At 38.7% G+C, this 14,627-nt stretch overlaps 1 pseudogene; it reads right to left on the minus strand.

The window, feature by feature from the left end:
* Window positions 1–4,009: 4,009 nt before the first annotated feature.
* LOC121323537 lies at window positions 4,010–13,446 on the minus strand (annotated as a pseudogene).
* Window positions 13,447–14,627: the final 1,181 nt, after the last annotated feature.

Below are 14,627 nucleotides of genomic sequence, written 5' to 3' on the forward strand. Positions count from 1 at the left end.
AATATCTGTCATAAAATGTTATGCATTTTAGTATTGCAACATATACTACCATAATTGTTTATACTGTAGTTGTGGATTGTTTCGTATTAGTAAATAAAATGTGCTTTAGATATCCCACCAAAAGATCTTGCAGTATACTACAACCACTGCTCAAGGACCCATCTGCTTATGTCTTTTTAAAAGAGTAGTATCATGATCATCACCATCATCATCATCACGGTGCCGTGTCCTTGACTTTGATAATCATTTTCTGCCACCTTGCCCTGTCTGCTGCCAGCTAGAGTAGTTCACATGGTTTCCATCTCTCTCCTAGGTCCACCAATATTTGGTCCAGATTGTTTTACCTGTCTCCCTCTCCCTCTCTTCCCTTCAATTTTACCAGTTAGGCTCAGGTTTTCCAACCTGTTCCTCTTTAAAATATGTCCTAGAAATGTAAGCTGTCTTGTTCTTATTGTGTCAAGATGTTCCTGGTGGTGTTTGTTGTGTTAATTACGTCTTTGTTACTTTTCCAGGTTTATGATCCAGGTTTCACATCCATATAGCAGAGCTGTCCATGCATAGGTTTTCAGTGTTCTTAATCTTACTTGAAAATGTATGTGATCAACTGTTAACAAGCTGTGCATTCTTGTGACGGATTTCTTTGCTATCAATATCCTCTTCTGGATTTCTGTTGTGCATCTTCCGTCTGCCGTTATTGTACTGCCTAGAGATACAAATGTATTTACTTGTTTTATACTGTTGTTATTTACAGTACCTGGATGTTGCACTGTGGTGGGTTTTGCTTTTTGGATATGACTAAGGTTTCCGTTTTCTTTATCTTTATTTTTAGTCCCTGAGCTTTGCTTGCTTCATGTTCCTTTTGTACTATTATTTTGTTTTTTGTCTTCTGAATCTACAACTAGTACTGTATCTCCTGCATATACAGTATGCAACCATTTAATTTTGGAAATGTTCTCAGATGCTTTGGAGTGGTCACAATTGACAAGTGGTCCTTGTTAAATAATGATACACTTCCCTATACGGTATTTTAGTCTTCAATACTGTAAATCTGCAGATATATGCATACTCTTCTATGGTGGCCATTGCTCAGTAGGGGTGCTAGTAAAAGTGAGTTATGTCTTGGTGCTTTTCAAAAAGTTAGCATACCGTGTTTTTTTACTGTATTGGGAACAAAACAATATAATTCAGCTCCCCACTACATTAAACACTCTATCATAACATTTTACTAGAATGTAAACATAGTCTCAGCCTTGTCAGTTATCACAAAGTGTCCAGTAGATTAGTTACCTACAGTATCTTCATGGTGTCTTTACCACAATCAAGTTCCAAAACAAACACATTCAAACTAAAAACATGACATTGTACACACACCCACAAATCCTATTAAAGCCCACAGTGCAAGCATTGGAGATTTGCTTCATTGTCCCTTTGCCAACTAACACCTAACACCTGTTTAGTGTATTTTCTGTATGTTCTATTACAATAATTTAAACAACTATAGTATTTAGTTAAATGTAATATCAGTATATTGCACATAGGTTTTAAGTACCCCCTGATCCCTGATCCCATTGTTTATTTCAGTCCATGTACACCCCTAGCTTGAGATTATAAAGGAAAGTGATAAGGTTGACTCCAGGTGAGTTTATTTATTAGCTCCAACGAGGGCGTGTGGCACTGGGGGCAGGACAGCAGCTCCCTTGCTGGAGCTCTACCTGCTACCGCCTGCCTCCCAGGTATCCTGCTTTGACAGTAAACAATTTGATGAGGTCAATATGTTAAATATTCTCAATACTGCACAGTCTTTTCCCCAGGCACGGAGGAGGGGGTGAAGGTTATAGAGCACACCTGCTGGTATACAGCTGCACTGGCCCAGTAGTGGTGTGATAGTTGCCTCCTCTCAAACATTTAAAGGGCTAGCTGCAAGCAACTTTTTTAAAGAAAATTTAAATCAGATTAGCTATCTTGTTAACTACAGCAGCCATGTTAATTCCTTTTTATACAATCACATTCAATCAAGCACACTATTTACACATTTATATACAGTATAATTGTAAATCTCAAAAAACTACTCACTTCTAAATCTTTTGTAGTCATCTTTGTATTACTTAAGTATAAATACATGTTAATTTGGATTCATATGTTGTTTTTTTATGACTTTATGTGAACGAGAAAACACACATTTGCCCATTTTCCCATTGGAAATAGTGATATTTTGAAATATCACTGTCCTGGTCACAAAAGCAAAGTTTGTGGGGAATAATAGCCATTTTCTATACTTTTGAGGCATAAGCAATTAGGAAATAACACTTACTACCCAGGAACAAAAATTGTGTTACATAGTGTAATGGATGTTTGTCACTTTTTTTCTTATACAGTGGTGCATTATCTAAAGCTTTAAATATTTACGTAGAACAGCAAAATAATGCAGTAATAAAAGAGGTATTTTTTTTATTTCATCTACCTCTCAGTTCTGCTTTCCTGTTCTAGCTAAGATATCCTTACAATTTCTGATTAAACAATGTGTATTCTTGCCATAAACAGATTATTTTGAATATTTTTTTGCTGTATTCTACCTGATTACGGTATTAATTTAAATTAAAACTATGAAAAGCAGGAAAAATTACTTGGCATTTCAAATAATATTCTTCCACAAAGTGCAGAGAAAACCACAGCTAATAAACACTTCTACAGCCAATAAGACTGACTCCTCAATCGGATTAAGATAACTGAATACATCTGTTTGACTTAACCCTTTATGTAAACAAGTAACAGCAGAATACTGGCTTTGAATAGGAGTATTTAGAATAATCTGATACATACATAATAATGTGGAACCTGGAATTAATTATACCTTGATAGAAGTGACAGTTCAGTGTTTTGAATGCTGCAGCCAGAATGTAGACCAGAACCAGATCTTCATAGCACCCATTGCCTACAGGATCGATTTCAAGATCCTGCTTCTGACGTAAATGGCTATACACAGCCTAGCGAATGCATCATACTCTACACATCCTTGCGAACTCTGAGCTCTTCTGACCTGCTTACAGTCCCTCTGACTAAACATAGTACCCCAGGTGCTAGGGCTTCTAGCCCCTATCAGCTGATAGTAGGGAGTTCAGCTGAGTACCTTTTAAAGTAATTCTGAATTTTTTTTTTTTTTTTTTTTTTTTTTTTATCTAACCTTTTCCATATATGTATGTGTGGCAGGCTGGCGAGTGGATAGAGGCCCAGAGACAGTCTGCAGTTCAAAAAAAATACTAATTTTATTATAAATAACACAAAACAAAAGTGCACAATGGCAAAATAAAGGGATTTAAACACAAAAAAAAAACCCCATACAAAAACAAACTTACAAAAACAAGGTTTCCAGGCTGGGCAATGCCTTCACTGGATTCAAATTTACAAACCCAAACCCCAACCCCAACCCCAACCCCAACCCCAAACCCCAAACCCCAAACCCCAAACAAACCCAAACCCAAACCCCAAACCCAAACCCAAACCCGCTTCCTCAGCTCCCTCCTCCCAAATGAGAAGCAGAGGTCTCCTTTTATGTCAGGTGGCTGGGCGCTGATTGATCTTTAATTAACCTAATCAACTAATCAACCCCAGCCACCTGAACATAATAAACCCAGGCAAGTAGGGGAAATTAACCCCATCCCTGCCAATTAAAAAAAGGCAGAGCTTTGCTCTGCCACAGTATGTAAAGCACCTTGAGATTGCTACAGCTGTACAGGGAAAATGCCTATCATGGAGAGGGTCTGCTATTTTTCTATTATATATGTAAATATGCATATATTCTTAAAAGGGAATAGTGCTCCGCATGATTTTAAAAATTGTTTTTACGTTTTGAAGACATTTGTTACCTTATAAACCCATCACCTCTGTTTCATGTAAAACATAACTGCAGTATAACTAAAACACAGGACCATGTTGGAGGGTAGATAAATAAGAATGTTCTGCCTCTCCGAGCAAAGGTTACTAACATAGACAGGCAATAGCATGGGTTAGACTGAGTGGCCTCTGACCTCTATTGGAAGAGACACTTGGGTAAAGGTATTTTTATTGTAGCGGGGATAGAAACTGGTACTTACCATCTATAGAAATGACAGCTGCTGGAAGACCATGACAAGCAAGGATGTGGACAGAAAATAGCCTCAATGTCACTGTCCTGGGTTATGGAACAAAACTACAAAGTCAGTCTGGAAAACCTATGCTTTCTGTGCCTACCATGAGTTACTATTCAGCACATTTCAGCAATAGCCCCAAGCTTTCATGAATACAGCTGCAATTTGAGATCCAGAAAAAAAAAGAAAAAAAAAAAAAACATTTTCAGAGCTTAAGTGGGGATGGATAGAGGGTTTGGCGCATGTGTATCCCAGATAGGACCTGCAACCAGAAAGTCAAGACTTACTGTGTCTTCAAGGAATTATATGAATTATATTATATGTAAACTTATGGAAACTATAATAAGATCCAAAATGAAAAATTACCTATATGGTAACAGTATCCTGGGAGATTGTCAGCATGGTTTTAGGAAAGGGAGATTGTGCCTAACTAACCTTCTTGACTTTTTTGAGGATGCAACATCGACAACGGATAACTGCAAAGCACATGACATGGTTTATTTATATTTCCAGAAAGCTTTTGACAAAGTCCTGCATAAAAGATTAATTCTCAAACTGAATGCAGTAGGGATTCAAGGAAATGCATGCACATGGATTAGGGAGTGGTTAACATGTAGAAAACAAAAAGTACTGATTAGAGGAGAAACCTCAGAATGGAGCGAGGTAACCAGTGGAGTACCAAACAGGGATCAGTATTAGGTCCTCTGCTATTCCTAGTCTATATTAATGACTTAGATTCTGGTATAGTAAGCAAACTTGTTAAATGTTTAGACAACACAAAAAACAAGAGTAGCAAAAATTGTTGTAACAGCAAAGGTATAGACAGCATTCAGAACTGGGCAGACATATGGTAAATGACATTTAATAGAGAAAAGTATAAGGTACTGCATGCAGGAAATACAACTGTGCATTATAAATATCATAAGAGGGTTACTGAAATTGAAAAAGGAATCTATGAAAAAACCTTGGAGTTTATGTTGACTCAGAAATGTCTTCTTCTAGACAATGTGGGGAAGCTACAAAAAAGGCCAACAAGGTGCTCGGATATATAGTGAAAGGTGTTGAATTTAAATCAAGGGAAGTAATGTTAAAACTTTACAATGAATTAGAAAGACCTAGAATATTGTGTTCAGTTCTGGTCACCTCACTATAAAAATGATATTGCTGCTCTAGAAAGAGTGCAAAGAAGAGCAACCAGAATTATTCTGGGTTTAAAAGGCATGTCATATGCAGACATGCTTAAAGAATTGAATCTATTCAGTCTTGAACAAAGAAGACTATGGGGCAATCTGATTCAAGGATTCTAAATTCAAAAAGGTATTGCCAATGTCGACCCAAGGGACTTTTTCGACCTGAAAAAAAGAAACAAGGACCAGGAGTCACAAATGGATATTAAATAAAGGGGCATTCAGAACAGAAAATAGAAGGCACTTTTATACATAGAGAATTGTGAGGGTCTGGAACCAACTCCCCTGTACTGTTGTTGAAGCTGACATCCTGGGATCCTTCAAGAAGCTGCTTGATGAGATTCTGGGATCAATAAGCTACTAACAACCAAACAAGAAGGATGGGCTGAATAGCCTACTCTTGTTTGTAAACTTTCTTATGTTCTTATAAATGACAAGCCTCACATCTACAGTACATGAATGGTGGTTTACAATAAACCAAACACTTAATGCAAGGAATGAACAAGCTACATTTAACCAGAGCAGTGTGCAAGAAGTTATATTCTTGCAGATTTTGACATACAGAGCTCCATTGAGGAGGATGTCACTGCGGAGCCAGAGCTACAGTAGGCTTGGCTTCAAATGTGGGTTTGTTTGCCCAACATAGGACAATATCCGCAACAGCTGCATCCAGTCTGATCTGGGGACATGGGAATCGGTAAGTCCACACCAAACAAGTGGGGGAAACCATATTTATGAGGCCTGCAGTATATGTTACTTTTAAATTACTTCTTTATGAACTCCTACCATAGATGTTTGTTTAAACAGCAGGGAGTCGGATAAAGGAAAATTATACTTAAGTAAGTTATGGGAAGGAGTCCGAATAGTTAAGACCACTGGACTACTACAGATCTTGAGTCTAAGCTTGGTCAACAGCTGTGAATGGGTCTGATACCGGGACACATGTAATAGCATCATAACATTTGTGTTCTTTCCTGAAAGGGTACAAGTCACAACACAGTCCAAAGCTGACTTAAACTTAACATTGACTTGAAAATATTTCACAAAACCAAAACTGTGAAACAATGATAAATATTAAAATTACTTTCAGTTTGGACATAGTGGGCCTTGGCTCACTTATGAAAGGAGCCTCTGCCTTTCCACCTTTTCCTCTTTGTGATTGGTAGGGTTCTGTGGTTCTGAACAGGAGGCAGGTTCTTGTACTGGGAGGCTGAAGAAGTGGATTCCACAGCTGCCAGCCGCCCTGCACACTCCAGGTACCTCTATGATACGTAGGTACCACAGCTGATGAAGAGGCAGTCGCTCCATTCTGCCTGGTTGCTGGCCAAGAGAAACCTGAAACAAAGCTACTCAAAGTCAAAGCACACTCATCCATCAAAATGTCACCTCCAATTAAGCAAGCTGACAACTTTCACAACATAACGAAAACCCTAAACTGAGGAGTCCTGTTGCTCTAGTCGGTGATGACCCATCTGCAATTAAAGAAAGTCACTTTTCCATTTCAACTGCATCTAGATTCATCTGAGGAGACATGCTAGACTGACTGTGAAATCCAAAACCAGCCCAACACAACTGACCCAGAAACCTTCATTGTTAGAACAAATACTTTGAGCTTCCTTCTCCATCCGATGGGAAGGAGATTGAGGATGCATGTTAAATACTAAGCATGTAACAGAATCCTAAGCCTCAGAAACAACACCCATCTTATAGGCTGCCATCAGAGCCCACATTTTTATATAAACCTTTTTATACCATCAGGAATCTCATGTTATAGTACAATATATGTACATATGTACTGTATTGTAGAGATAACACTGTACAATTCTTGTACTGTAACACATGAAGTAGATTATATCTGCAAGATGGCTGCCTAAATACAAAGCAAGAGAGAAATATTTGTAACATTTGGACAACTTTCTTAAAAGTTACATATAAGTTAACAGTTAATAGCTTAAGAGTGGGCTAGAATGTTATAAGAAAGCTGCCAGAAAAAAGGAAAAAAGTGAATTCCTAGAAAAAGACATGTAGATTATAGTTTTCTATAGAAAATATTAACTGTTTTCTTTTTTTAATTTAGTAGTCACCAATTATTTTTTGTATTTCCCCCAATTTAAAATATCCAATTATTTTTAGGTTCAGCTCACCACTACCACCCCCGAGCTGACTGTCCTCTGAAGCGTGTGCCGTCAGCCGACCACTTCTTTTCACGCTGCAGACTCACCATGCAGCCATCTCAGAGCTACAGCATCGGAGAACAATGCTTCTCTGGGCAGGCAGCTGCAGGGGTTGTTGATGCGCAGTGAGCTGAGGACACCCTAGCCGACCTAAGAATGGATTTCCAGTTGAGGAATCACTCTCTGTCAATTATTCTGTCAATCATAAGCACAGCAATTAAACACTATGGTTTATTAAAACATTCTATCGAAGCCTTTGAGCATAATATTTGCTTACTATTCACTGCCTAACTAACTTCCACCTATTAATCGAACTCAATCTAGTTTAGACATAAAGATTGCACGCTGTAGTAAATCACACCTTGAAATGCAGTGTTATTGGCTATCCTTGTCTCATATTATTTGCCTCATATTAAAGTGTAAGTAGTTTTAAATGCCATTTGTTTTGAGTTTTTTAATATGTTCCTTTCTAAAAAAATGGAAAATGGGATTGATGTTGGCTACTGCATTGTTGTATTGTCATATTTCCCTTAAAATAATAAAAAAATTGATAACAAAAAAATAATAATAATAATAAAAGATCTAAACAAAACACTTTTCAGAACAAAAACGGCATAATGGCCAAAACAGACAGACAGGCGGGGTGTACCCCGTCACACATCTCCCCCTTAGGTACAGCACACATGACTTCAAAGGCTACCTCCCCCCTTAAAGGCCCAAAAACCTTCTTCCAGGTCCTGGCCCCTGACTGGAGCTACTAGTAGGCCTATGGGCGGCCATGGTGTGAAGCCCTCATTCATTAATACCAACAATATTATCAACGACATTGGCAAGGCTGGCTCTTCCAGCCGGGGAAATCCTGGCAGCGGATATGCTGCTACCGGCAAACCTGGCAGAGGCAATGCTGTCAGCTGAAATGCTGACAGAGGCAAGGCTGGCTCCTCCAGCAAAGGCAAACCTTAATTTTCGGGTCAGACTCGGTCTGAATTTGAATCACCAAAAACGTTTTCTGTCCTTTCAGCGTACTCGTCTGTAACCCTTTCCCAAATAATGTACTAGAAGGTAAATGTACTTGTATTTCCTGCACTAAAGCGAGGGAGGACTCAGCTGACTAAGCAATGTTCTTGGTGTTGCCACTTATTTGATACGTCACATAATCCTTTTATCACGTCTGCTTGGTGATATTAAAAATGCCTGTGGACGAGGTGAAACTAGTACAGGGTTTATATCATGTAACTTAGTGGATAATAGTTTGATTCGTTGCTTGTAAACCCGATCACTATGTTTTTGTATACAACAGCCACAAAACTGGTACACCTCTGCGAAAGCACAGGTGTAGCTCCCTTTCAACTGGTGGCACGAAAGGAATAGACAGGTATTTTATCGTCAAGTAAGTAGAGATAGTTAATATGTTACAATGTTAAAATATATGCAGACCAGTAGAAAAAGCTACCACGCTGTATAGCCTATTGTATAAACTCAATAAACTCAATCTATGGAGAATAGTAAATATATCTGTGTGTCAATGTGAGAGCGTAAGAGAGTCAGTCGAAGCAGGCAGTAGGTAAAGGATAAATAGCAGGTTGCGGTAAGAAGACAGTGTTGCAGTGGGTTGCTGGTCCGGGTCAGAAAGGGTTGTAAAAATCAGACCCGTGCAGGACTCTGCTTTACAGCCCTAGGCACTGCAGGTATGGCATCCCCAGGCAGTGCAGGCTTGGCATCTCCAGGTGTTGCAGGCTTGGCATCCCCAGGCAGTGCAGGCTTGGCATCTCCAGGTGTTGCAGGCTTATCATGTGCAGACCTGCACATCAAGACGCTTTACACAGTTAAAAAAAAATACAATATCTGTAAGAGAAATAAAGCTTCTCAAGGGCCTTAACCAAATGCGAGACCGCCACAGGTGCCTACAGTGAGTTAGCATATTTTTCATAAATCTGAGCTGAAAGGTTACATTGTCATATGATTTGGATTTACTTATATAGACTCAGTATTCTACCGACAAGCTCAAAGCCAATTAAAGGCAAAGAGAGAAAAATGAAAGCTCAATATTGGAGCAATATAGAACCACAAATGACACTCAAGGCAAGTTTGGACAAAGCTTTTAAACTAAAACCCTTTTCTGGGAAAACTACAACCAAGGTGGAGGAACCTCTCATCTTCAAACTAAGGAAGGTACTATGCTATTCCTAAAGCATTAAATTACTATTATTTTACATGAGATACTGTACATTTACTTTATGATGCTATGCTTCTGTCATAAATTGAGATTTATCTAAAATCATTTAAGAAATATAGGCCTATTACATTCACAATCTAGAACAGGTTCCCAATCAAGTGCAGCTCTTTCAGATATTTAAATATGTCCCATACCTCACCTCCAGACATTTTGGTTTTGCTCAGCAATTCAAAGTGCCAGCATGCCCGCAATCGGTATGCAGATCAAGGTGGTTAGTTGCTAAGCTAACACTGAATGAGTTTCTATCAATGGCCGGCACTAAGGCATTAAGTCATGCAAACACAGGAGCAATAACAAATTCAAACAACAATATCTAAATGCATTTTTGACATGCTAGCATACTAAATGGCTTAAGAGGCTTAGAAAATGTTTAGTCTTGTTCACAGCAAATAGTCAAATACCCTGATGCAGGCAAATTTCATCTACCTACCAGTCTATGGAAAAGATGCATCCCAAACATGACTGTAGTGCCTTTACAGTCACCTTATTCTATTATTCCTTTTTTGTGCACAGTTGCTCCTCCTCACACAATAGGCATATTTTTGACTTTATGGTTTCTTAGTTTTGGCATTACTAACTAGAATCCTTTGACACTTTGAATCAACAGTAATTATGGTACATACAAAACAGATAATATCGTATATACTGAGGTATATAAATGACAGTATATGAGATTACTCCATAAAATATTAATTCTGAAGGTCCTTTCAATTTGAAATGCCAGGGGACTTAAGTTGGTGTGTTAGAGGAAACAGCTTGACTTTGATTTTATTAGATTTTAACCTTTACAATCATGCTTATTTTTCAGACATCAGTATAGAACGCAGTTGTAGCTGTGTCAAGCCCAATGTGCCTCATTGTGAGCACAGGGCTTTTACCAAGCAAACAGAAACTAAGTTTTTCTTATGGCATGCTCACATTATGCCTCGTTTGCAAGACAATGCATCTCAATTGGGCTTGACAGTGATAGTTTCCACATTCCTACATTCTTTGAAGCATAAGGGTGGATACAGGAATTTTACATTTGTTAACTCTGTTCCATGCTGACATCACTTAAGCTGATCATGTTAGACCAAATAAATTCACGTACAGTATCTAAGCATACGCATACATAGAAGACTGAACTAACATTCCCCAGTTGTATGTGCCAAAAAATGATTAACAGCATCAGAATGCAGTGTCCCATAGTCATGTTCAGTTTTATACTAAACTATTATAAAAGGATGGAAAGAAGACTCCTATTGCATAGCAGTTTGAGCCATTCTTGGTTATACTAGTATAGTAAGACACATGAACTTTGTTACCTGTACACCGTGGCTAATGAAGCTTATAATAAAATTTTGAATGGGTGAAACTTCTATGCAATACAAGTCTTATTTCCATCCCTGTGATACCTAGATATTGGTTTACTATTTTCTTCCATAGAACACCTTTAAATTCGTGTTAATCACAAACCAGTTTATTCTTCTGCTACTATATCTGCAGATTAAAACAAAAAGTTTAGTAAACCTGACCAGTGGCCTCTAGATTGATAGCACCAATTATAAAAAGCCAAACATGTGGCTACAGCTTACAGAATTACATCATTGCTTATAAAGGGGTCTAATCAATTGATCTTAATAAATACTGTCACCGGTTCAATATGAAATGAAGACCAAACCTAGCATTTAACTGTCTTAAAAGACAGAAATACACCTAAGAGACTCAAACATGTGGTTAGAGATGTTGGCCTCCTTCTTTTGAATGATTTAAATGATGGTGATATTTAGATCTATCATCTTTTGATAAATTGAATTCTCAATAATACGTTTCAATGCAAAGATGTACCCATATTCATCAATGAATCTGTTCAACATGTCTAAATTGACTGTGGGAGGCAGGACTTAAGTCAAAGTAGTGCCCTGTCCCTTTGTTATTGAATGCTGTTTTCAGTATGTTGTGACAGTGGGGTATATGGGAGTCCTTCTGTCTATACATACGTACATCTATATATCACATACAACTGCTCAACTTCTGTGAAACCGGTTTAACATGACACTTTAGCATAACTTAAGGTAATGAGTACCAGATTCTGGGGATATAATACCAAGGTATTAAACAGGTATTAATACCAAGTTTCATGACAATTGGAGAAGCAGTTCTCCAGATATATAGAATGTGACGTTTGTAAAACCGCTTCCAAGGAGGATAATAAAAGAGGCTGGTCTTTAAATCCCCATATAGGTTTATCTAAGCGTTTGTTTCAGTGCTGTTACATATGTCTGAAGCTGCATATTGATGTGACTGGATGTGAGATAAACCATACAATTGCTTTCCAAGCACCCCTCATTGTTCATTGCTCAATATTAATTTAGCTAGTTTTTTAGAAAAGGATGGGATGACCTTAACATTAACTTACAATAAATTGATGAAGGCAAGGTAAATAGGACAACATCAGTGAGAGTGAAGTACAGCCCCTCTGCAAACATATGCTCCAAAGGTGGCAGCTCACTGGTTTTCACTTTCCTGATCTGAGGGTGCCACCTGGTGGCAGCAGACTATTATCTCCACAGACAGCTTGGAACTCCAGCTGATCTCGGTTACTCTCTACTGAACCACCCTCATGACCTGCCTTTGGCATGCCTTTCATCTGCTGCAGCTTCTGCCTTCAGATGTTATCATCATTATGGACCCTGACAGGCTCCCTAACCTTCTTCTCTAGGTGCAGGAGTGCAATGGGGATCTCTGACGGAAGGAGCTCTGGCTGCCTGCAGAAGTCTTCCACCGCACAGAGGATGCTAAGCTCACATAGCCTGGTCCACTCACTCACCTGCAGGGAAAGGCATACCCAGGTTAACCCTTTCTCCTAACTCGCATCACCTAACACCACTTAATGCTGCATTACCCAAGGTTCGGTAACTCAGCACGCAGTGTCATTTTAAATTTATTTTGAAAAAAAATATTTAATATGCTATATACTTATCATGGTATAATTAAAACTCAGCAGTGTGAGTTTATTACTACACACAAATTTGAAATACAAATTTATATTTACTGACTAATATAATATACATTTATACTTGCAGCTGAATTGATACTTTATTGTAATGGTATTATTATACTGTAAAACTGATAACAGAAAAAAAAAAAAAAAAAAAAAAAACATTAATGGTTAAAAAAAAAGGATTCCCATTGCGTAGAAGTGATTAAGCCATCCTTGGCTTAATTAAAAGCACTGGACCAAATGTAGACCACAGGCAATCTTGTAATATAGTACATTTTAAAATGATGTAAACTGTGGAATTCTTGTGTAACCATCTGTCGATCTGATCAAGAAGGAACTCAAACAATGCACCTGTAATGTGAGAGAAATTATATTTTGGATGAACAGTTAAAGAACTGTGGAACATTGTTAAGAACAAAAATGAGCCTGAAAAATTTAGCAAATGCAAATATGCCTACGTTTTAAAGCCTTAGGGATTATTTGTTTAAAATAATTATTTTAGGAGGAACTACAGTACATGTAGACTTACTTCAATGCAGACCTAAGCAGGTCTTCTTAAAGCCAAGGGTCTGCCTCAAGAGTCCTCTTAATTATGTGTCTCAGTATGACCGCCAGGCTGGCACGACAGTACCTACCCCCCTCTTCCACCACTGCAAACAGGCGGCAGCTCCTTATAACCTAGGGCAACTCCTGTGTGGACATCATTCTGAAATCCATGCCCTCGGGCAGCTGATGCCTCCATGATGGCCCCTCATCAGCTAAAGTGATGGCAGAAAGCAGGCAGACTCGAAAAGTCTTGGACTCGCAGTAGGACAGGAGGAATTAAGCTGTGGTGGTATGAAGAAGTACAGTCTGTTCACTCTGACCATACACTGTCAAGTACAGACATTCTTCTATGCTGTTTGAATTGGTATGCTTAATTTTTTGAGCTGCTTTAATGATAATGCAGCCAGTTCTGTAAAAAATAATTGAAAAAATACTGTAAGACAGGGTGTGGCAAAGATGGCTGCTCTCTCTCTCTCAATTTCAATTTCAATTTCAAGTGCTTTATTGGCATGATTGATATTTAGAAGTATTGCCAAAGCAATGATGGGAAGATTCCATCTTTATAATTAACATTTAAAACATATGCAAATGTTACATTAAGTAAATAAAACAGAAACAATGTCACATGTGACGAATTATATATGGATTTTATGTATTGTTGTTTGTTTGTTTTTTTTTTTTTAATTGTAATCTCTTATCTCAATCGCCAGCTGGTTTTATGTGTGTTGTGGCTGACTGATGGGTACAGCACTTTTGTCCCATCAACAGGAAGTCCTGCCACAGCCAATGGTGGTCCAGGCAGGACTATATATGGGGCTGGATTTGAGAGCAGAACTGGAACATGGAAGACAGAAAGAACGACAACGAGGACGAGGACGAGGACAAGGACGATGAGGACGAGGAGGGGGTGTATGTGTGTGTGTGTAGGAAGGGAGAGCAAGGGATGGGTGTAACTGTTTTGGGTCCCAGTGTTGGTCCAAGATGTTTGGGCTGCCACGGATCCTTGATAGGGGGTGGATTGTTTTCCTTGATCTCTGGAAGAGGGGAAAGGACAATTAATCGTCAAGTTCATGCTAACTGTTTTGTCTGTATTACTTACCTGTATTGGCCACCACCCTACATCCCTGTCAAAGTTTGCTTGAGGCCTCCAGTGGTTTACCTGCCTTGCCTTCGGGTCTGGAGTCCAGCTTCCAGGTCGGGTCCGGTGGCGGCAGACGATATCGGTGCGAGGTCCGGGGAGCACGGTGGGAGAAGGAGAGAGAGAGAGGAGAGGAGAGGAGAGGAGAGGAGAGAAACAATCTGTGAAAAACTGACCGAAGGGAAGTGACCAGAACATAAGAACATAAGAAAGTTTACAAACAAGAGGAGGCCATTCGG

This window comes from Polyodon spathula, chromosome 1, assembly GCF_017654505.1.
Source record: "Polyodon spathula isolate WHYD16114869_AA chromosome 1, ASM1765450v1, whole genome shotgun sequence".
Classification (NCBI taxonomy): Eukaryota; Metazoa; Chordata; class Actinopteri; order Acipenseriformes; family Polyodontidae; genus Polyodon; species Polyodon spathula.